Here is a 26,909-nt window from a genome sequence, read left to right as displayed (position 1 = left end):
TACAAAAGTTGTTAATGTTATTCTAAATGTAAGTAGCAATCCTTGTTATTAATAGTAAGCTTTTCAAAGAGGATTATCGGATTTTCCAGGTAGGAGTGTCGTTCTCGATTTTACCAATACGAACAAGAGTTTAATGTTAATTAATCTCTTCTCGCGGGAGCAATTTTTATAAAATTATCAAGGACTGTTTACTGCATAAGCTCAAGATTACATCGGAACAACATCTATTTATAGCGATAAGAAGATGGAACACTATTGCACGATTTGCTTCTACACTGAAAAAAAATTTACTTAAATCTTAATACATATTTTTTTTAATAATGCTAAGAAAACATTTACTTACAGTAAATAAATATATACTTAATAAAAAAATGTAAGTACTTATTGTTAGAATTATTCAAATATTTATGAAAATTTAGTAATTTTTTCAGTGTACATCTCATTATTGATTCCGGCCAAAGGTGTATGAAAGATAATCCCGTCGCAAAATTTTAGTAAATAAAAGTGCGAACTTTGGTTTATTAAAAATATCCGCGAGGGATAATTTTCGTTCGTTGCTTTCGGTGGGGCTTATTCAGAAAGTCAAGATGTGTAGCTCTCGCTTTTGAGCGTGAAAACTACCTTCTACAACAGTAACAAGGCACTTTATGTTCTGGTAAAACGACAGAACCTCGAGAAGCGAGTCATACCACAAAAAGCTCATGTGCACTAGCGCATAACGATGTGCGAGTGAAGCTGTGTAGCGAGAATCTCTTATATAGCCCGCTACGAACACGGGTAATTGAGGCTATGGGTGCAAAAGGCCAAAAGCAAGCCTCATGTTCCTGTGTTATTTAAAATAGCTAAATCATTTTCTAACATATAAAATTTTCTTTACGAAATACACGCTATTGATTGTAATCATTTCTGCGAACATCCTATTTCTAGAAATTCGATACAACTGATAAAGAAGAAGATTTGACTTTATCCCCTAATTTTATCGCCTCGAGTGTTCGTTAGAACTCTGGAGAAACTATTTAGAACTTTGAAGAAACTGTTTTGTTTCTACGAAAAACTTTCGTGCTCGTGGAAATTGGTACTTCCACTCAAGAATAAAAAATTGCTAAATTTTTTTATTTTCGTTCTTATCGTTTTAAATCGAATGTTCATTATTTTTTTAAGTATATCACAGATTGTAAACGCCGATTGCGTATCCGCAGCAAATATGGGCAGCAGATATGGATTAATTAAATGTTTCTGATATTTTTGAAAAGAAAAAACTTTATTTAGCTTAAGTTCTAAGAGAAAAATTACTTTCGTATTAATTCACGAATTAATGAAACGGGAAGGGTTTTAGTATTCGTTTTTTGAATGGAAAATTTTGCACGTTAATAAATTGATTTTTTTTAATTCTGGTACTTTTTGAGATTTCTAAATACCTATCGCCTTAAATGTTCTATTAGAACTCAAGTTGATTCTGCTGGAAATAAAGAAGTTAAAATAAATTTGTATACAATGAAAATGCAAAGTTCATATCTTTATTTTTGAATGTTTATTTTTTATGTTAAATCATCCTAAACTCTTTAAATAACAAGGAATTGTTTGGAAAAACGCCAGAGATATTACATTCTTGAAATTCTCAGAATAAGATGTTAACTTCACAGAAGTTACATAATCCATTTTCCTAGAAAAATATCAGTTCCGAGCTTTTGTCATATAATCTGACATTAGAATGATAAATCAATTCGGAGAAATATATTCTGTATGTCAATGTATCACCAATCGTTTACGACATTATTCATTACTTATTACGTATGAATTATCTGCAATGGGATTATTAATTGTTGATTTGACAGGAAAAACGAAGTTCATTAATACTTAATGATTCTGACTATGCCGATGTTAAATCTATTTCTGTCACTGACATTTGCATGCAATGATCGATTGGCAACGATTGGGCGTCTAGGATATTAGATGTCACCCAGTACTACACCAGGATATTGCTGTAATCGAATTAATTCGCTGTAAGTAGGAGGTAACTGATAATACGTACATTATGAATCAATAGGTCAATTATTTACAAAAGAAATTAATTGAAAAATATACGAAGTCGTACTGACAAAAGCATTGAACGCATGCTACGTGAATTTCTTAATTTAAAAATTCATATTCTGTATTTTGAATTATGATGACATTGAAAGAAAATCTCTTGTACACCCAATTAAATGAACTGCTTGTATCTTTTGAAGGGAATCAGAACTGAACAATGTATTCAGTGACTTCATTATAAACGATTATCGATTCATGGATTTTTAAATAATATTCTATGGCTGTTTGATTCTCTAATTACTATAAAACCTCAAAACATTCTGAAATATTAATTAATAATTTTTTAAATATATAATTATTAATAAGAAATTTCAATAATAAATAGCGAAATTATTAATAAAACCATAATAGTGTTTTTGTATACTGTAACAAATTGTGATGAAAATGTTAATAAATAACTTGCATTGAACATAACATATATCAATAATTTACATAAGAGTATAATGTTAATATATACATTGTTATTCATAATTATTCATAATAATTAAAATGCATAGATAAGATTCAATAATAGATTTAATATTCATGACATCTAAAATCCAGTGTAAGACAGGCTTGTCCTTATATTTATAATAATGCTGATAACAATAACGTTTTCAGTGTTTTGTAAAGCTTTACCAAATTTATATTACAATTACGCGTATATAATTAACTTGTATATTAGCTACGTTAATTGTAAAGGCGTCTCCAAACGATGTAGCCGCAACGTATGTCAACATTACTAAATCATACACATATACATGACATACATAATTATTTATATTGAATGTAGTCAATATTTAGTGTACAAAATTGGCCTATATATTGACCATTTCGTCTGACCTGGAGGCGCCTCAACGCTAATATAATAACGGCATTTTAAAAATAACAAATAAGTAATTTAAAAAGAAAAATGGTTTTAAAAAGCGTAACGATCCAAGGAATTTTGATGGTATTATTATCGTCGATAGAATCAATAACGAATACGAATCGAGAAAAGGATTGCGTTTTTAAAAAATTCAATCTTTATTCGCAAAATCTCACGGAACATTACATGTAATATGCACCAACGCTCGCTATTGGTTTTGTTGGCGCCACTTTTCTCTCTCCTACTCTCTTTTAATATTGACTAAAATTTTCGACAGCATAAATTGCAAAAGTTATTTTATCTTCGCATTTGCTTTCAACCAAAAATTTCAATCTTGCCTTCATTCTACTTCAATACTTTTACAAAGAAAAGGCTAACTTTATGTTAAGATAAGAAAATTCTTTACATTCATTGAAGATAACTCACTAGTTCTATCATAGCGTAAAGAAAGAAATTTAAAATATCGTACAAATATAATCGATAATTGAGTTTTGAACGTATTGTGATATTATTTTTATTATTACACATAATCATCATGTAATTAGCGAAGATTTACGTAATATAATGATAAAATGCTGAAGTATGTCATAAATATATTTTGATATTTGACGTGAAGAAAATGTTTGAAACGATGTACCTTAGTAGCTCGGCAAGAAGGCAACAAGCGTCTCTAGAGAAGTATCTAGTGGAATGGCTTCAACAGATTCTTTTCTACAGAAAAATTGCATGAGAATTTTTTCACATGCTATCAACTTCTCATGCTTGACAAAATATATTTTGCTCACGAAAAACTGAAAGCTACTTTCTATATAAACAGAATTATAGACTATTTAATGCTTCAATGTCTATGAAAAATTAGCACAATTGACTTAAAAAATATCCTCTGCTATATTTTTGGAAAATGATTTTTTGTTTTTAGAAAAATCTGTATAGAAGTCTACGTATTATCAAGCAGAAAATATTCTTTTGTGAGGATAATCATTAATCGAGAATTGTTTCAAGAAAAGTCTGAAAAAGAAGCATGATAACATTGTATAGCAAAAGTGTAGCTTTTTCGAAATTTTATATAAAAGCGCAGATGCAAGCAGTGACCTATTTTCTCGCAAAAATACTTGACTTGATAGTGAGAACTGTTGGTAGGTAAACAAAACACAATGTGTTTGGATTTAAAACACTAAAACATTTAAAATTGAAATATCTTTTATTATTAAACTTTTGTTTTGTAAAGATGTTTTAAACGGAAACATTTTAAATACTGCACTTTTTACAGTGTATTACAATAATAGACATAAAGAGGACATGGATATAAAATGCTTAAAATCTATGCTTAATTATGTTATTAAGACGATCAAATCATCTAATAAAGCTAAACGCAAGACTAAATACAAGAACACCATAATATTGTATAATAAAGTCAAATGCAAAAAATATACTAGAAACAAATTCCTTAAACTAAGATCTAGCAACTATAGGCAATTGCAAGAAACTTATTCTTTATAATCAAATTTAAAAAACTTATACTTTAATTAACTTCTTTTTTAATCAAGTTTAATAAACTTTAATGAGATTTTAATTTCAGACTTGATTGTCAATATATTATTAAGAAAAAGGAATTTATAAAAAAAATGTTATTTAATTAAAGTACAATGAGCTCTCTAAATAGATTAAAGAATAAATTAATGAAGTTCCTGTGTGTAAACTTACGCCAAGAAAATATCCACCTCCGTATATTCGCCAAATGGAAGCCATCGTTAAATGATTGATACAGACCGGACATGCGGTATCCCATGCTTAATGGGCGCGGGTTTCCGGGTGTGTTAATGTTACCACACGCGGCAGCTATCCGACCTAAATGTAATTTACATCCCCTTCGGCCACTCAGAGTTCGCGTATTATTAAAAGCAACCAGTGGCGTGTGCGGGATAATCACAATTACGCCATTTCGTAATGGCTCGGAAAATCGTCCGTTAAACATATATGCGTACGAGACAGTATTCCGGTCAAGACGCGGAAAAAGCCGTACTTAATTAAATGGAATGGATAAGATATTCTCCTCCGCCTCGAAGAGGATCACACCCTCTGCCCTTTGTGAACACACGTGATAAACTTTATACACCTTACCACTATATTTTTGAAATATCTTAGACGGTGAAGTAGGACGACGAAGATGCAGAAGGAGAGGCAGGAGGAACAGCGAAACAGGGTAACTTTATTATAGGTCAAAGTGTGGAAAGTGCCTCCTTTATAGCAAAATTCCTCGAAGAATCCCTGAAAATCGGAGTTGTCTCTTAGCGTCTCATCTTTACCATAATTTAAGCGTCTATTTCATTCTGTCATTTCTTTTTTTTTTTAGATAAATTTTTTTTAATATAAAAATAAATTTTTCATTTTTATCAACGACACAATAAATCAAAATATCTTTAAAGTTAAGATAAATAACTTCTTTGTCTAAAATCTTATTTAGACAAAATGGATCTTGGTGCTCTTAATAATATTTCTACGTAAATTTTTAATAAAATACATTTTCCAGTTTTATAAACTGCGCGCTGATTACTTAAAACGCAATTCTAAACTGCAGCTGGAATAATAATATCAAATTAAATTTATCATGAATTTTAATAATGATGTTAATGAACATCTTAAAACATTGCAAAGAATTTACTGCAAAAATGTATTTAAATAAAAATTTACATAGAAATATTGTATTAAGTATCAATTTTCGCTTTGACCGAATAAAGCTTTATTCGCTTATTTGTATTATTCACTTGTCAGTTAATTTCCATGTACAATTGTTTAGTTAATTTATGATTCGGGATTTTCCCGCGGAGCTCGGGGAAATTGCAGTATATGCAGTGTCATGCAACAGGATTATTGATGCGATGATTAGCTTGTTGACCGCGTTTGCGACAAAACAGATCGCCGCTGTTTTTTTTAGACAAATATATGTACAAGGGTAGAGAGATACGGGAATGATAATAATCACAAGATTCTCTGGAGAATCACGAGCGCACGCGTAGCGCGAGCCACGCCTGAATTTTACAATGAGTTTGTGTTCCATTAATGCATAATGAGTTAAAGGAAGTCGCGAAATGACACGATCTTATCTTTCTAAATAAGAAAAATGCTACGTCAACAACAAGACGCCACTATCGCACCTGCGGTTGTGAAACATAAAAAGAAAATAAATAGAAGAAACAAATTGAATCAAAATTAATGTACAGCCTTGACCAAGAATATTAGTCACCTATATTTTTTCATTAATCTGAAAAATTTTTCTATCTGTATTGTTTTCTATTACCGATATTAATTACCGATATTATATACATAAGTTTAAAAGATCCTTGAACAAAGGACTCTTTAAAATTTACAGCGCAAATGTCATAAAGTAATTCTAAAAATATCTAGAAAACTAGACATTTAATTATAAATAGTGAATAATATCTAAGGATTAAATTAAAAAGTCAGATTTGATATCATAAGATAAGTGACGATTAGATATGATATAATCCTTTACATTTAATCACATTAAAGATATCGTATAAATATAAAATATATGATAAATTTTCATGCTAATCCTTCGTATCATATCCTTAATCCTTCATTAAATTCTTTACTTTTTTCATTTTCTACAAAATAAAAACACAACGTAATTTATTTTAATTAAAAAATATTTAACAAAATGCTTGATTATAATTGCTAGAGAAAGACAACTAATAAAACGATCAATTATATTATACCGCTAATCACTTTTTCGCGATGCGATGTATCGGTAAATATTTAAATTGAAATAATTATTATGCATTTTAAAATACCATTGAAATTAAGGGATGAACATTTTACGAAAAATGTTTTTAAAAAGGAATGACACTAATAGATTATTATGTCTTTACGCAAATATAGTACGTATAAAGATCTATAAAAATATATTGTTTATATACGTATCGTATATTCATATATACATATACACGTGTAAATACGCATGGAATTGAAATCGAATATTCCGCTTCTATTATCTATGTAATCTGTATTGTGTAATGGAAGCTGCATAAAGACTTTGTCTTTGTTTCTATCGAAGAGAGATTATATGAAACACGTGGATAGAGAGACCTTTGAAAAAGGTCGAAATATTACAGACGTAATAATTATGCAGAATATAGTGAATAATAATTCATTGGTTGAAATTAATTAGAAAAGTATGTTATGATGAAATCGCAAGTTGCTTTCGCGCGTGTATTCTTTACAAAAATTATCTGTGATGGAAATTTCAATGTTTATAAACATTTGCAGTATTTAATTTCTTTTAAAAATGTAAAGTTATATTATATTACACATGTATAATATTTATAGAAATTAGTCTAACCATATAAACGCATAAGATTAATTTTATTCTTAATAACTATTTATTATATTATTTAATACATATTTTGTATTAAAGAATAAACAATAGAAAGAGAATAAAGAATACATTAAATATATGAATATAATAATTCTCTTGTAAATCGAAAAACTTTTTTGCATAACTTAACATATTACATTGTACACGTCTGACCTTTAGAATTTTTTTTCAATAGACGGTTCGATAAGTCTGGCTTTTGCATAATTTCTCTAAACGGCAGACAGTCAATATCTACTATCATTGTCATCTCTAGTCTTTTGGAAATCATCGTATATATCAGGTATTATCATCCCGGGGCGAGAACAAATCATTCACATCTGAAAGTTTCAATTTTCTTTTATAAAAAAAACAGAAATGTCTTTTTCAGAAGAGAAAAAGCTTAAAAGCTGTAAGCATGATAAAGTGTCATCTTATTCGAAGGCAGTCAAACGAAATAGAAGAATTTTCTCTAGACAGAATTTATCTTAATCTACACCATCTAACCGTCTTCTTTATAGACACAACCGTAATAGAACAATGCTTACCTTTTTCCTCATCAACAGTAATCGACAGTAAATTCAAGGGAAGTGGGTCGGTGCGCAAAATGAAAAGCTGGGTTTCCTTTAAGTCTTCCCTCTGAAATCTCATCGGGTATAAAATTCTGCGTATTGTTCGTGATAGGCGCGAAATTAAATTATATGAAACGCGCGTGAAGCCGCTCATTTTTTAAATAATCCTCCTTTCTACAATTTTAACTAATAAGCAACTTGCTTATAAAAAATTTCTATGTAATTTTTATGTAATTTCTACTCTTTTGCTTTTATTATATAAGACTACGGGGGGTCATATTTGATAGTTTTACAATAAAATGTTGGAAAAGAGGAATTTGTGGCGTTACAATTATTATTTTTATGTAATTTATATTATAATATTTTCTCCATAAGAATAATGATAAACATTGACATTGATCCTCTAATAACGTATTACATGTATATTTAAATGTAATTTAGAAATGGACAGTTCTCTGAAGAGTCAATTCTTTCGCACCCAAGTTTCTTTTACTTAATACTCGTAATACCCTTAGAATTAGAGTCATTTCATCCCTATTGTTTCAAATATTAAACAAAGACAAATGGAGCATGTGAACTTCACGTGAAAGACATCCCGAGTACGAAAGAAGAGGATCGATTCAAGACTGATCCCATTCCTAAATTAAATTAATTTTATATGTACAAAATGTGTTCAATTTGCGATTCAATTTGCGAACAGAGCAAATTTCTCCTGAAAAGAAACATATAATACGATTAAAAGAACCAATTTAAACGTCTATTCATACATCATCGCATCTATCCTACAAAAAACGCAATTTTCTATCATAAGGCGCGTTCAATCGATTCATTCATATTCAACGTACATTGAATGCACATTAAATGTGCATTAAATATATATTATCGATATGATTTTATGATACAATTTCTACATTTTTAAAACAATACGTTTTTAGAACAGTGATATTCTGAGAAATTATTTTACATTTATCATATACAGTAACGTAGATATTACCATATGAAGTATGATAAAATGTAAAATGGTGCGCGAGTTCTTTTGCGTGCACCGCACGTGATGAATCGATAAGAGAAATTTCCTCGTTTCATTTTTCGTATCTCTCGTGCTTGTAAAAATAGCCGAGATCATATGGCGTTTTCCTTTTTCTTGCATACACGCGAAGCGATTCATTTGACGTGACCCGTGACGTGAAGTTCTACGTAAAACGAAACGCAATGTCGAACAAGCTACGCCGAACGCTCATAAAACGCAATTAGGCGCAACTAATAAAACACTTCATATAACTGGTACCTATGCACGATACGGCTCATAAATTATATGTTAATACGAGACTAATTTTCTTGTCATTTGATATACGAAACATGTCCCGATAAATTAAGCAATGTGAATACGCGAATAATAATTGCTATTAATAAACATGAATGTTGTAAAATATTAAGTATTTGGCAACGATTTGCTATTATGAAAAAAAATTCGCAAAAACATAATTGTTATTTTTGGAAAATGTTTTTTAACACTGGTAAATGTTTTCTAACACTGATAGGCATAAAAGTGCTTTTAATAAAAAAAAACTTTAAAGATATATATGTTTTTTTCTGGTTTTTATGTAATTTTGTGCACTTTTATGCCTGTACTTTTACGCTTGTACACTAATATGAAGTAGATATTATAAGTTTTAAACAAGGCTAATAAATTAAATTAAACTAATCTAATTATTAAAATAATCCATCAGCATAAAACATTACGTGATATCATAAAGCAAAAGTAAAAATTATACAAGAGCACTGCAAAATATAATAATTAAAATATGAATATAGAATATTTTATAATAATATATTACTTCTAAAGATTTATGTAAATGCTAACGCTGATTTATTAGTAGTCAGATATTTGAATATTTTATTCTTTTAAGACATTATAAATACTAATGTACATTAATGACGCTGACCATCATCAAATATATGTTAATATCAACAATCTGTGAAAAATATTTCTGCCTGATTTTAGCAGATATCACCCGTAACGACAATTTATTTCCCGAACATGGGACCGTCAATATGTCAGAATGATTGAAATCAAATATTACAAAACAAGGTCATCCATCAAAGAAAGTGTCCCTTAAAGGCGTTTATTACATTATTTATTTAAAAGTGATATAAGTAACATTTATCGACAAATAATTTTGTATTTAAATAATTATTCAAGTAATTTATATATTGGATTTAAGAAAATATCCAATTTAATTTAACATGAATAACACAAAGAAATAATATTATTGTAATATGTGGTAATGGACTTTAATTGCGATTAAAAATCTCTTTTGTAAATTTTGTGATAAAATTGTAAAACTTTTTCTTTGTAAAAAGTACATGTACTTTTATTAGCTACGAAATTTGAGACATTAAATTTTTTTAAGAAAAAAATGATCGATTATTATTTGTTGATATCCGTGTGGTAATAAAAATTAAATTCAAAGAGAGCTGCTGACGAGAAAGAATATAGGCCTTTAAACAATATATAATGTGAAATAAAAAAATAAAACATTTATCTTCTTCATCTTAAATAATCAAATTTAACAGATTATAGTTAAAAGCATTGGTTATTATTTTCTAAATGTTTTAGTACTAGTGTGTTTTAATAATAGAAATGTATCAAATAAATTAAAAAGTATCGTTACATTTTCTCACGTAAAAATAAATTCCTTTCAATTATATTTTTATCTAGAATTTATTATGATTTTAATAAATTAGATAAGATTAGATAAAAAAGAATGATTTGTTAATAATTGGTTGTAATAAAAGAGAAAATGTCGTGAAATGTCATTTAAAAGGTCATATGTAAATCGAATTTTGTCCTTTAAATGATTTATTCAAATATATATTTCCTAAAAATTCTTATAAAGAATAGTCGGATCTATTTCTGAATAAATCAATTTCAGTTAATTTTTAAAAACCATTCATAATTTTATCGATTAAACAATTAACAAGACAGAGAATCAAACATAGATATGCAGAAATGCATCATGTTTCATGTATATTATACAAACGAGAATTGACAATAAATGAACCTCACTTGGTTCGATAAGTAAATAACCGAATTAGATTAATCCTAAATAATGACTGTTGCTGAGTAACTCTAGACCTTGATGAGACCTAAATCAAAAGCGATAGGGTCATTGTTACTTGTAAAGTTTCAGGACCATGTTCTGGTTAAAGTTATTACGGACATATTAATTACAATAAACTACCAAGCAATACACGCGACAACCTGATTTTATCGAGTTTTCGCACAGGAGGGGAGAAGAAAATGAACAGACTTCTTCGTCGAAACATCAATCGAGGATCGATCCACGCTCGCTAATAATGCACAACTGATACTACGGTCTATCTTATGTGGATATACGTGAAACATTATTTCCCCGCGGATATGCAAACCAATTTAATGTCAGTCAAGGCCATTGTTAACCTTCGTCTACTTGTATCATCTATCTTGCACGGTTCTTTTGTGATGCAGTGTTATTATTGTTATATTATTGCTATACTTCGTTCATATCGAATGGATCACCTTATGCAAGTATTGTATGAAAATAAATCTCTCGAGCTAGTGCTGAATCTTTTAAGGAATATATGTACATCTTTTAAGTAGGAAAGGTACATATGTTTTCCTTTTTAATTAGGGATTTCTTTATTCAATTCGTTCTTGTTTTCACGGAGAAAATTTAGTGATCAAACTATTACTTCTCACATAACTTCATTTTTTCTAATAAATGTTCATACCAAAAATGTATAAAACTTTTCCTAATATAAAGTTTGAAAGATAAAGTTTTAATATTTATTAAATGCTATATTAAATTTGAAAAATTTAATTAATCATAATTTCTTATTTCTAGCTAAAAAAAAGTCTGTTTAAAATTCCAAAAAGAATCATAATCAAGTCATGCGAAAAATATCACCTACTTAATATTTTAATAAGTCTCTTTTTTCTTATATTTTTTCTTATATTTTGTTTTGTTTCCATAAAAGGCATCTTCACGTTATCATCACAAATCAAAATTAAGCCGATTAAACTTCGTTTAAGATGAAACAAAAGTTTTAGCAGAGCACCGTACAATGTTTAAGGAAAAAAAGTCTTGCAAATCTATTTTAAACTTTCGCCAGACATACGGATAACAAAACTGCTTGTGCAAATTAATTTTCATTGTAAAATTATTTTTTCGCAAAGAGAAAAACAATGTTAACATAATGAATTGCGTACAACAATTAACTAGATAAATGTCAATAAATAATTACATAAATCCTGAAAAAATTCAATAAATTTGAAAAATTTATTGAATCTTATTCTTGCTTTATTTAACAATCCAATTTTGTTCAACTTTAATTAATTAACTTTACAGAATATCAAGATGAAAAAGAAAACATCTTAGCTGAAAGTTACATTTGAGACAGTGAGAAAGCTTTCCTCAAGATTAGAAGTGGCTACAACAATATTGTTGATAGCAGTAGGTTTAAAGAAATTTTTTCTGGTAAAATAAATTGAGTCTAGACGAGAGTAAGAAAGATCTCAATTGCAATTTCGTCTTTCGTAAATTCATGTAATCCGATAATAATTTTCCTTTAATTTCTCTAAAAAAAATCTAATGTTTTCTAACACATAATGTAAATATTCGAAAAATATTATTTAATTAGTTTGGAAATATAATATTATTAAACTATTCATAATTAATATTATATGGAAGGGACGATTTTGTTGAAGTATCTAAAAATTTAGTTAAATACAGATCTAAAAATAATTTTATTGGACCATCAAAATAATTATGTAAAAAACTCAAACTGGTAACTGGAATATGTCAAAACATTTTGCGGCATTGCTCACTGTATTTGAGATTTTTACATAATTATTTTGATGGTTCGATGAAATTACTTTCAAATCTGAATCTAGCTAAATTTTTAGATATATCAGCAAAATTGTTCTTTCCATGCATATTTTTTATGTATATGTATACACACACACATATATCTATACGTTGCATATCTTATTAATATTAACAAATCAATAGATTAACAGCTCCAAACGTAACTATAAGAAAATAAATCAGTATAAATTAGAAATTCAGAAGTGAAGATTGAAACAAAACTAGCCTACTTTTTAGCAACGATAATATTATAGTACACAAATATAAGAAAAATTCACTAATAAATCGATCAGTTTTAATGAAAAACTAAATTTAACGTCCAATCTTGTTCAGCCATTGATACAACACGCTTGTCGTATTTATCGTAATTATTTGACTGAAAAATCAATATTTATCGTCGTTATATAAGAAAATGTACCATAGATATTTAAAATTTAAAACTGATTAGATTGTCGCTCGCTTTTACTTTGCCTCTTTTTCCCCCGTATTGAGTTTCGCGTCAAAACAACACGGCACTTAACTCCCGACAGCAAAATCAAGAACGACATGATAATAACAACATGTACGCCAGGGCGAATTATCGGCTTTACCATTGACGTCAAAACCGACGGGAATTTAAGTTACGTGCGCTTCGTGAAATAATTACGGTCTATATGGAATGATGCGCGGCTTAAATCGGCGCGTTTCCGTTGCCAGACTATCGGGGAGACATTTTAATGCTGATCTGACGTAGCATCGCCCTAGTTGTCGCGCTTATGCGGACGCCGAGTATCACCTACATCGCACACACGAGGCCGTATTCAAGTATATACATATAATATATATAAGTATATACCTTGACGTGCACACCGATGCACATTGCACATACGTATGTACAATGCGCAGCGACCCTTTTCCCGTAAGAGAAATCGATACTATCGATCGCCCGAAATGTCGTAGAAATGCGTCGCAGAGATTAACCCTGGATGACTGACATGAGGATGCGTGCGATGAACCGTACATCAGTAAATTATATTTTAAAACTCCCTACGCGGCATTAACCCTTCATGGTCACACTTCTAAAACAGTGTTACCAAATCGACAGTATTATACACTGTTATTTAATAGTGTAGTTGCAATGATTTAAAAAAAATACAGTATATAATTTCATCCTTTAAGAAAATGGAACAGTGGCATTTTTGTGAAAAATTTAATTTTAACACTAAAAGAAAATCGTAAACGTGTATTAGAATTTAGCATGAAAAACAATGCTGAGATCATTTTGACTCAGTGTGACCATGAAGGGTTAAAACGGGTAGCATTAAGCTTCCGTGAAACGTATTATTTTTTTTTTCGCAATAGAATATTCATGCGTGCTTTTGACATTTCTAGAATCGATCGGAATTAAATCTTAAATTGTTTGAACTTTTATAATTCTTCTATTACTCATGCAAACTTAAAAATATAGATTTTTGTAAAATTGTATGTTAATTTATTTACAATTAATCTATCACATGTTTTCTAGCTTTTAAGAAAAATATAAAGCTGCACGTATTATTTTGATTTCCTTGTAAATAGCAAGATGACTTACTACCAAATACCAGCCTGCCTGAAATGTCTTAATAATATTTTAATGATGTTTTTGACTTCAATAAAACATCATTAAAATGTTACCTTGCTCTTTGGAAAATTATGTTGTATATAATTTTTAGATAAAATAATGTATGTTTATTTTAAAGAAATAAAAACATGTACTTTAATAACGAAATTATTCAGTCTATGTCCGAGTCGTATCTGATATCGTACACGCCTTAATTGTTTATCTATTATCAATTGTATTGAAATGCAGTAAAGAAAATAAATAGTTATGTACATTTGTTAAACGTTAAAGTAACTGGAATGTTTTTGCACTTTTATTTTTTTACGTATACCTATATTTTTATTATAAAAAATATAATTCCATTTAGCCTGATAATCGAGGTATGAAATGTTTACATACATGATGGAGGCGACCATGACAGCACATAAACAAATTTTCGTATTGTTATTTTTCGTGTTTTTACGTTAGGAGACACCTAGTAAGATCGTTGTATTATGATTTCTGCCGACTTATTCCAGATGAGAAAAAGATCGCCATTACTTAAATTCACATTACGAATTCGATGTAGCACGGAATATATCGGCAGAAAAATAGAGGAAAAAGCGACTTTAGTAGGCAGTTTGATTTAAAAAAAAAAAAAAGAAAATATTTGAAATATTGTAAAGACTTACGCAAGACAACTCGCCCCGGAAAGTCGAAAGGTCCCAGGTTAGAATCCTAGAGGTAATATTTTTCGCAATAAGTTCTTTACCGAATTAATTTAGGGGGAATTATTTCATATATAAGAATGTCCGAATGTTTCGGCTCCTCATCATATTTATATTATTAGCGTCTCAGATCGATTGTGGTTAATGTCCGAATGTTTCAGCGCATAGTCACATCTCAGATAATTAAAATTTAAAAATTAAGAATATATATTGTATTCATAACATCTAACTTTGACCGATCATTGGCGCTCTCTAACGTCTTTTACGTAAAAATTTGATGCAATCACCACGTAAAGCGTATGCTGCGATCAATTATGCTAATATTATTGTTTACTTAGACCTAATGATCCAATAAGCCTTAGAATGCTAATTTAATCGAATTCGATCGGTAAGTAAGCATCGAGTAATTATACAAATATTCCAGTGCGAAAGAAAACACGTATGAACGTGACATTACTTGTTACACACGTGAAATACATGGCTGTTGCATGTAGTACTTTTGTGTGCTATTCCCGAGAGAAACTCTATTAAAAGGAGTAGAACAATTGCTGTTTCACATTTATTTCTCTTGCCATTTTATCAGATTAGCATTATTAATTATTTTGGAAATGAAAATAAAAAAGTAAATAAATAAAATATAAGGCACAAACGCATTCCTGGCGCATAACAATGATTATATAACGTTGTTTTGAAAAATGCATGAAGTCAATATGAAATGAGCAAACTTACGATATCGTGACTACAAAATTTGCTCATTTTTATATAGCTCGCGTGATTTGATTTAGATTTAGTGAGATGACAGAATGCGATATTCATAAACACAAATAAATGATAAAGTTAAATAATCTCTTCAAAAAATTATACAGTATATTGATTTGCTTGTCGCATTGTGTTTAGTTTAATGCTGTCATAGTTACATCGAGTTTTCTAACTCATAACTACAATCGCAAATATTGTCATTTCACATATATGAAAATAAATTTGAATATATGACATGACAAAAAAGTGGCCACATAAATAGTTTCGTGTATTTATAAAATTATTACCCAGGTAATGAGCTGATGATATTTGCTGTCATTTTGACAACAACAAATAACGTCAGCTTATTAATCTAAGTATTAATTATATTAAAAAAAGAAAACTTTTTGTACAAAGCTTTTTTAATATTTAATAAGATATAACTAACACTCCAGAATTTGCATTTTTTGTAAATATATGTTGCTGTAATGATTCAATAAACACAACTTTGAAGCTAAACTTTTCTGTTAATCTGTAATTTAGTGTATTAAGTAAATTATGAAACTGTTTTCAAGCTTACAGGTTCTTTCATTTACATAATAAACAGAAAATTTTTCATTTCATCCCCTACACAATCTCTATACTTTGTTATTTAACTTACTTTCGTTATTATCTCGTCTGATATATGATGTATAGTTTAAAGTCTTAAAGCGGAACGATTAGTTCACGGCATGTGTTATGACACAAACTTAATAAATTGAAACGAAAGATCCTGTTGCTAATAACATATCGAAACAACAGTGAGTAATAGTTTCTTATATCCTATTCTTGACCAAATCATTTACCGGACATGGGGGCAGAAAATTGACTGTATGATAAATCATTCTACGCGCTAACGAGATCATGACGCGCCCCTTTTATATCACCATCGGATGTTTTTCTTAGATTGATTTATTATATGCGTAGTTTGCAAATTGTTTTGTTTATCAAACCGTAAGATTGTACCAAAAACATTTCAAAAATTCATATGTACGTCCGTATATAAATAACCGAATTTAATTGAAACAATTATCCGCGATTGTGACTTATATTACGTATTTCAACTGCGCTGATTGTGAATATAAAAACGCTTATTTAGAAAGAAATCAAAAGAAGGAGTTTCAAATTATCCACAAACAAATGATATCGTGTTGCCGTTTGATAAATTATCTTTTTGTAATATTATATAATAAATATACGTTTGAACTGTACAGCTGCTATCATTTCGCAATTACTCGAAAAAGCTTTGTACTGTTTTATCTCACGAAACATCCAAAGCGTTTTAACTAACGCCATATTAAAAATATACAATTGAAGATATATAAGATATCCTTTAATATCTCTATAAAAACAATATTACAGGATATTTTATCCTCAATCTCTTTTTGTGTTTTATGCGAGAATAAAATTGCAGTTAAATTCAGCGAATAATCCTGACTTATACCATTGTCGTTTTCGACATGATTATGTGTAATAAACAGTCAGCAGGTATACGTGTAACGTGAGAGCGTTACTTTGTTTTGTTATAAAATCGTTCTTGCGAATCAAGTGCTTATGAGCCGACCTTTCTCCGATGTAGAGCATTTCAAACCGATAAAACGTTTCAAGAGACGTAGGATAAAGTGATTGGGCATAAGGAATTGGAAAGTTCAGTTGGCGAGACGCTTTAAGATTGCGGGTTAAAGTACCGGTGAACCTGGGAGCTTTTATGGTCCACTGCCAAAGTAAATGCGTATACGCTACATGAAACTACTATCCGAAACATCCACGTTTTACGCTGAAGTTAGACTCAACTCCAAACTCCGGATATTCGTGTTTTCCGTTGGAATCGGACGAGGTTGAAAAGGGAATGTGCACTCTTTAATCCGTCTAGACTGTATTTGTGCATCGGCGAGGAAATTGTCGCATTTTATCCGCGTTCCTGGCCACACCACGCTTACCTTTTATCACGCGAGTGCAAATGGAACGCTGCTGGTTGTGCAGTTGCCCTGATTACTTATAGGGAGATATGAGTACTCAACAATCTAACTAGATCATTACATGAATGTGCATCACGCATTTCCTTTATAAATTAGAAAACAAATTAGTACATCGAATGATAACGTGACGAAATTAGACAAGATATTTTTTCAAGAAAATTTAACTCGTTTCACTCATTGTGTAAAGCCTATAGGCTGGAACGACATTGCCTCGAGACATTCGTGATAACTCTGTTATCACGAAACAGGTCAAAGTTTTCGCACGGCTTCGGTGCGGTGTAATGAATATGCAAAGCACCCGAAGAAGAAATCAGAAAAGCAGAACAACTGTAGCGGCATCGAGAATGCATCGCATCGAAATATTATCGTTTCCGAAAGTATTATCCTCTCGAAACGATACGATCTGAAAACTCACAATTTCAAAATCCATGGCACGGAGAGGGCTTCAATCGCGAAAATACATTATTTCTAAATCCGAATATATGCTCTCTTCGATATTTATTCATACATTTCTGAATATTATTCTACAATATTTATCAGGATTTCACCGTTGCCTATTTTGAGAGATGTCTCTGTATTACGATTACACTTTGTGAAATAATGAACATATAACATTTTATATTCCTATTTTCAATTTCAAAACTTTAAATTTATTAATATTTATATTCTGACATTTATACTTACACGTGGAGTGTTTATTTAAAATGTACTAAAAAGGATCTGTGTGAAGCAATTTGCTGTACTATTAATTACTTTTACAATTTTTATGTCATATTTTTTCCTTTATTTACCTTTCTTTAAATATATTATTGTAATATGTATCTATTTTAAACGCACACATTTTACACGGAAAGAATAATTTTGTAGGAAAATTTAAAATTTCGCTGGATACAGATATAAAAATTAATTCTATTGGAAACTCAAACGATTGCTGGAATATCAAAATTTTTGCAGCAGAATTTTTCCAATATAATTATTTTTGATGATCCGATACAATTATTTTCAAATTTGTATTCAGCAAAATTTTAGATGTTTCAGCAAAATTTCGTTTTTTCTGTATAATTTTATTACATTATTGTCTATTTTTCATTTGTGAGGCATTGTCGTGTATTTATATTTATTTTAAAACATGTTAAATAAAGCGGAATACTTTCCACTGTTAATCAATTTATCTGTCAGAAAATAAAAATTTTTGTTCGTTTCATTCAAACAATCTCGATGTAATGAACTGTATCGCGATGATAATAGAGTCGAGAAGGGACTTTATCGCAAATTTACCAATAACAGTGCACATGTTGCCAGCATTTAGGAACATCGTTTATGTTTAAAGGCACTAAACCGCAACGCGTGGGTGAGCTGCGAAGTTATTTAAATTTTCAATCTTGTGCGGAATGAACTTTATGTACAAAGGTATATCAAAATTGTTTTAAGATTTCGCAATCATCATTATTACGAAAAACCTTGTTAATTTATAGAATCATTGTAGAAATGAATTTAAGAAAACATAAGATCGCTGTTTCATATTAAGTTGAATTAATTATATATCACACACACATACACACAGATAAAAATTAATTGTATTAAACTTGCATTCATATTACTTTTTATATATTAAAGAAAAATCCTTTTATTTGCGACTATTTAAATCCAGTAATCTTTTTTAATTTAAGCAAAAATTGCTAAAATAGAAATAACAAAATAAGTTTAAATTGAGAATAATTTGTGCTTTGAGAAAACGTGATTAGAAGTACGAACGAAATTAAAGTTGTGCTACATTGTTCGATAATGTAGATCCAATGTGGTATTTCACTAACGATCCAATACGAAAATACGATAATATTTTAAACAGCGCACTGAGTTTATTTGTTTTCTAATGCAATCAATCGAAATAATTCTATTGAATCTAGTTCTTAGTATTAGAGAATATAGAAGTGCACTATTATGAAACGAAACCATCGCAAAGCGCCTAATCTAATTTACCTAGCAAAGTTAAGTTGCGGTTTTATCGTATACCTATGTGCTTCATATGCATGAAACAGGAATTTATATAACTCGCGTGCACAAAAAGATTGGGATATCGTTGTGCTAATTATAAATAGAGTCAATGGATTCGAACTGTGCGATCGTATCGTGCCCAAGATTAATAACATGCAAGTTATTTATTTAACGTATATTACCAGTCCATTGCAATACGATAAAATTAAGCATTTTGATACATCGTGTACATTAATATGTCAAAATATATTTCTGATGCCAATAGCAGTTGCGTCAGAAATATTTATTTATATATTGAAGGAACAATTGGGCTGACGTATTTAAAAATTTAGATATAAATACAGATCTGAAAATAACTTTCTTGGACTATCTAAATAATTATGTAGGAAACTCAAGCATGATGAGCAATGCTCCAAACAAGTTTTAACATTCTAGCAACCAGTTTAAATGTTCTACATAACTATTTTAATAGTCCAACAAAATTTATTTTTAGATCTGTTCTAGCTAAATTTTTACATACCGCAGCAAAACTGTTATTTCCATGTATTTATCAATCAAAAGTCAGACGTAATCTGAGAAAACTCTACTTTATTCATAATTTCATCATTTTTATCAGACTATCGAAGTTTGATTATAGACGAATGAGATATTTAACACTTCAGGTCGCGTTAATAAGCACGGAAAGAATGATTTTGCTGAAGTATTTAAAAATTTCAGCAGATACAAATCCGAGAATAACTTTGTTGGACTATTAAAATAATTATGTAAGAAATTCGAACATGATGGACAACGCTGCAAAAAGTTTTGACGTTCTAGCAACCAGCTTGAGCATCTTACATAATTATTTTAATGATTCCAATAAAATTACTTTCTCATCTACATATATCTAGCTAAATTTTTAAATACTTCAAGCAAACCGATCTTTTCATGCACACAGCCACTTATTATTCATGATTATATAAGAATAATTTTTCAAAGTTGTACTTCAAGTATAACTATGTTAAAATTCTACTATTGCTCAGAGATTGCAACGACTACTTTCGATCAGTCGGCTCCATTTCGCACGATTCGTTCTCCTCAGACTTTTATTATATGGTAGCAAATTTTACACGAAGTTAATTGAGTTTGTAAACGCTTGCAGTGAGGTGATCCATAAGATATTCAGCGCGCGAATGCATTTCATATCGTCCCGCGGCAATTTTACTGGCGTGCTTAATAAACGGCGGTTCATCCTCGGACGTTGGCCTTGCAAATAGTTCAGATCGTAGCATCCTTCGTGATGCAGTAGGCACGGATATATATTGACATGCGATGAATCATTAATGCCGACTCGTGCCGAGCGCGCATTTACGCCTGAGGTGCGCTTTCAATTAGGCCATCGATAAAATCGCGCAACCTGTTATCCTCACGAACGTCATACGCGATAGAGAAAAACATTAGCCGCGAGATGTGCGCGTAATAAATTAATATTTGCGGTGAAGGCATCGATCGTACTCGCATAGGCGGCTCGCCTGGTGATCGCGGAATTGCACTCGGACATAATATTTATTAAATATAGCAATGGAATTTGCATCTCGCGTGAGTAAAACTTGAATACCGATGGTGTAATTGAATCCTTGAGCAACACCCGTAGGTGGTATCTCCGACCAACCGCTCTATTCTTTTGAACATGAAGATAAACGCGCGCTTTATTATTAAGAAAAGTCATGCTTAATTCAATAATCGAAGAAATATGACGAATTTAATAATATTTGAAGGGAAAAGATATTAATGTAACGACTTAGCAGCATTAGTATGATATGACATGATAGTTGAGCTATTAATTAAAATGTATTGATTACTTTCCTTTAAAACAGTCAATTCAATCAGTATTTTGAAAAATACGACATATTATTTTTGTGCATAATTCTTATCTCTGAATTTAACATAGCAATTAAAGAAACATATGATTGATCAGAGATGTCATGTGTGTAATAATATTCGAATGATTTTACTCTAAATATTATAAAATATTTAATAATATGAAATTTGTATGCGGAAGCGTGAAATTCGTATAAAATTTCAATTATCCATAACAAGGAATAATTAAAATATTTGCAATAAATCCAGCTCTTCATTTGTTACATGCACATGAAAGAAAACAAAATTACACTCTTCATTTATTGTTTACAATATATTTTCGCTATAAAATATTAAAATCTGCAGATAATTTTATAATTGATATAGCATAATTATATTGATATAGCGTAATTTCATTGAAGTTTATATCACTCTGAATTACTTCATAAATTACTGAAAAATTGTCTTTCTCTGATATTTCATTTTCATATATATTTGGACTTACTGATTTAGTTCGTGATATATCGTGAGCATGACAAATATAATTTATCAATATATCGAAAAAAAAAAAATTTTATACCTATTACGATACGCACAGATGCGTATCCAATCGTGATAATTTTATGTACTTTATCACGATATACCTAGTGAGCAGAAAGAGGTGACACATCTTGACTGCGATATGGTACCCGGCTATAACTATGAAAAGTCACGTTTGACCTTATCGGCCTACATAAAAAGCTCGTAATTTAGGTAAATGACAATCGATAGCTATTCCGAGGCACGTGCTAACATAAGTGCACGCTCTGACAAATAGTAACGTATTATATGGAAAATGTATACCACGTATGAGCGTCAGAACGTTCGTGTTTGCAAGACCTTATCACGTACGGACGGCTTATGATTGACTTTCCTGATCTCCAAATCTACCAGCGCCTTTGGAAATACTTAAATTTTTATTCTGCTCGTTAGGTACTTATTATGATTATGTATATGCAATAAGATTGCTTGTAGAGATAAGAAATGAGATGAGACATTAATGTTATAATCAATTTCTATTTTACTTCATCCTTCTAGCTTCGAAATAATATTATAGAAACAGCAATATTCAAAAACATATTTTTGAAATAATTTATATCATTATATATTTTTGGCAGCTACCCACGTAAGTTATTTTAATTTAAAATATTGTTTGTAATACGAAAATGGATTATAAAAAGATGGCCTGATATTCTTCTATACAAAATACTTATCTCTCTCTCTTTTTCTCTTTCTCTCTCCTATTTTCTCATAAAATTTTTTTATTGTACAGAAAATTTCTTTATACAATGAATTTTTTATAAATTTTGAATGATAATCAATTTTGAAATATATATGTGTATATGATCAATAATAAAAGAGGTGTTTTCATATACGCAGGCCTTCAATTTTAGAATAATAAAAAAGGGAATAACCACTTTCATATACGATTACAGGCATAAAAAGCATCAGAAGAATATTAAAGTTAATTCTTCGCAGGACATCGATCATGACATTTTCTGCTCGAATTAACTGTTTCCGTAAAATTTGATTTAAAGTTATGACAATACGATGGTAGATTTTCTAGAAAAGTTGCTCACCTTCGATATAACGAAATCCCGATGAAGAAGGATTCCTTTTGATGTCACCGAAGAAAATCCCGCGGGATGCACGGGAAAAATGTGAACGAAGAAAAATGAAAAGCGTTTTGAGATCGATCCGACGACCCGACAACGAACGTGGTTCTTCTCGATCGCGCACTCAATCACTACATATCCTTCTACCTGCGAATAAAGGTCAGTGATTCGTCTAGTTATCGGAAATTTTACACCGCGTTACCCCGCGTTGTTCATATTCTCTCAAAAATTTTTTTCAGGCATTCTCACGAATGATGAAAACTCGTGTGAAGATATTTATAAGCGAATCGTGATAATCACAAGCACTCTCGTTTGTCTTTATCAAATATTTGCATTCATGTGCAACACGAACGCGAATGATATAAGATCTAAACAGAAAATTGTAGAAGCGATCTAAATTGTAGAAATAATTGTCTATAAGCGCTCATTATAATAATTGTAAAATAGAACAGTATTTTCTTGATAAAATTTTGATATAATAACCTCAAATACAGTTTTACTTAAACATTAAGTTCCTGAACATATTTTAAAAAATTATAAAAATTCTGCAATTACACGAAAAGAATAATTTTGGTGCAGAGGTTGACATCTTATATAATTATTTTGACGGTCCAACAATATTATTTTTAAATCTGTACCTAGCTAAATTTTTAGATACTACACAAAATCATCCTTTTCATACATATAGATAAAAATATTCAAAAACAGGTTTAGAAAGAATTAGATATGTCTCAAATGTATATTATATATAAATACATAAATAATTTTATAATCTCCTCAAAGTCAATTAATATATGCACTATATATTCAAAAAATAATTGGAAAAATTAAAAATTAACAAAGGCTTTTTATAAATACACTGTCATATTAAATATCAAGACACAATCTTATTAATTCACCAGAATAAAGTAAATGTCTTAAATCATTATACATGGACGCAACCACGACGTTATATATCTACAACGAGGTAAATGAGGTCAAAAAGAGATAGGTCAGTAAATATGACCTCGGTCCAGTCTGACGTAAGGGACCATCGTGTGGATATGTTGATGCTCCAAGTTGACAAGCCCTACGTTCAATTCGTCACATAATTCTAACTATAACTTAGCGTTCTGCTAAGTTCAATTTGTACAATTTAACACGTCGCGGTAAGCCTCTAAATGTTGCAGATAACGTAATGATGAAAGTTACAATTTTCAAATCGAAAGAGGATGCTGTTTTTTTATTTCCAAAAACGTGGAAAGTTAATAATAATTTTATTACAAAGAACATTCATAAAAAATGTGCACGGTTCATTATAAAAATTATTAATTTTGACTCGCGAATAAAATTTTACGATGGAACTCATATCGGAGCTTTCATGATATACGATCAATTTAGTTGCACACGTGAAACATAACACATACTTGATGTAAATAATGAATATTTGAAAAAGTAAGTTTTTATAAAAAAAAATCGATTGTGCAATAAAAAATGAATAGCATTTCGATCGTGCAGCTCGTTGCACGTGTAACAAGCAAATTTATTGCAGGATTATTCATTCTTTTTCTGTATTTGATATTATTTCATATAACATTCACAAACGCAAATTTTTATAATACTTGTATTTGTATGAAATAAAAATTTTTTTAAATATTGTATTTTATGAAATAAAAATAATATAAAAAAAATATTTCTTATAAATTTAGTAATAAAGCACATTTAGTAAGAAAGTCACTTGCATAAAAAAACACGTTCTATAGATAAACCTAATCTTATTGTTAGAAAATTATCTCACAAATCATCGGTAAATATTTCCAACTAAACACTAAAATTTTTCTTCTATAATTTTAAAGAAAGTTTTAAATAGATATAATTTTTAAACTTATTCGCAATATAACTAATACAAATCATCACAAAGAGCGCAATCTATCTCACTCTGCATCTAACGACAGACACGTAAAATTGAAATTTTTTATTTCTGACTGTCGTGAAGTCCAAACGCACCGAAGGTGAAACACGATACTAACTGCATTAAAGGATGAAGACGATGACGATGTTAAGAAATGATCGAAGATCAGGAAGATCGCGAGTGTAATGCGCGCGGGAAACGCTCACGGTGCGATAGATCGCGATACACGCTCGATCAAAGGTCCCCTTTTTTACCGCGAAAACTCGCGGAATATCTGCCTCTGTATACTGAAAATGCACACCACACACGGATCCGGATACGAGACGCGTGCGTAACGCCTGATACGAAGGAAGCGCAGCCACTGAGCGCCGGGGGGTTGCCGCGCGGTAGGCGCCCTCGACACAGTCTGCTTCACTGGAACTAGTGGCGATAGTGGGGTTGATCAGGGCTGATTCGTAACTTGCACGAGCCCAGTGTGGGCGAGAACTTTACAAATATATTGAGTTATAAGGAAAAAAAGAAGTGAATCTTTCGTTCCTATTCGTTGCAACTTTAAATTAAATTTAATTCATTTTCAATATGAGATAACATTATTAAGATGTAATAAAAAAACTGTAATGCATAAAAGTTCTGCACGATAGTAAATTGAAATCGGTAAAGTTATCGGTGTTTGGTATTAAAATCCACCACGAGATAGAAGAAAAGTTTGGTGAAATGTTTGATGTATCGACATGAATAAATGCACCCATAAAACACTCGTCCCTATTGATTTGACGCTTGCGCTCCAAGCATAACGAAATCTCGTTGTACGGAGCCATTTGTCCAACCGTCACCTTTCACGTCATAAACTTTCGTAACTTTATTCGAACACATTTGTCAAAATTCAACAAAGCACAACGTCATCGAGGAAAGTTTCGAGTTTTTACATTTGCGGATCTGTTCACGAGTATGCACCAGCAGAAAATATTATATGTTTATATGTTTAACATTTGCGTTGTGAAATGTTGGGTCGCGAAACTTTAACAAGCTGAAAATTTCTAGTTTCCTTTTTAATATAACAGGTATACATAATTTAATAGATTTACTTTAACTGTTTTTAGTTTCAATTATTTTATAATTTTTATTATTTTTCTCGGACTCTTGTCAAAATAGATTTAATAATTTATAAAAATTTTGTACTTTTTTCAAACGTTGAAAAGAGCGAATAATCGTTGTTATGTGTGTGTGTCTATGTCATAATATTAATTCTATATAATATTCTAATGACGTTAAGAATTAATAATATTTTATGATTTAATTGTAAAAGGCACTTTTATAATAATATCAATTTTCAATAAAATTATATTAATATATATTAATATAATTCATCAATTTGATGTAATTGAAATTACATCTCATCAGAATGTCAATCATATATTTTTATCATAGGTATATATTATACATTAATAGAATATGTCAATTATCACAAATCATACAATTTTAAGGTATTAATTATATTATATATTTTTTCCATCTATTACTATAATATAAATTGCAATATTAAATAAATATATATAAATTAACGACAGGCGATTGATTATATTCTTATTTTTATTTACATTCATGTTTTACTACTATACTATCATGTTATTATATCGAGATCTAGCAGCTCCAAGTGTTTTTACATGAAAAATTTTTCTATTTAAATTAAATTTTTTC

General features: G+C 29.9%; 1 protein-coding gene across 2 annotated transcripts in view; it reads right to left on the bottom strand.

Moving 5' to 3' along the window:
* Positions 1–26,909, bottom strand: part of LOC108730630 (uncharacterized) — a 117,666-nt gene that overhangs the window by 59,649 nt on the left and 31,108 nt on the right. The window contains exon 1 of one of the 2 annotated variants that reach the window (XM_018460439.1): positions 23,285–23,452. The exons of the other annotated variant lie outside the window; for it this stretch is intronic. The gene's annotated coding sequence lies outside the window, so the exon portion shown is untranslated. Of the gene's footprint in view, positions 1–23,284; positions 23,453–26,909 lie in introns of those variants that run through there. 2 annotated transcript variants of the gene reach the window in all.

The sequence above is a fragment of the Mycetomoellerius zeteki genome, unplaced genomic scaffold (assembly GCF_001594055.1).
Source record: "Mycetomoellerius zeteki isolate Tzet28-1 unplaced genomic scaffold, Tzet1.0 scaffold94, whole genome shotgun sequence".
NCBI classification, from domain to species: domain Eukaryota; kingdom Metazoa; phylum Arthropoda; class Insecta; order Hymenoptera; family Formicidae; genus Mycetomoellerius; species Mycetomoellerius zeteki.
Note: the sequence above shows the minus strand (reverse complement) of the source record. Positions and strands in the feature narration are given on the sequence as shown.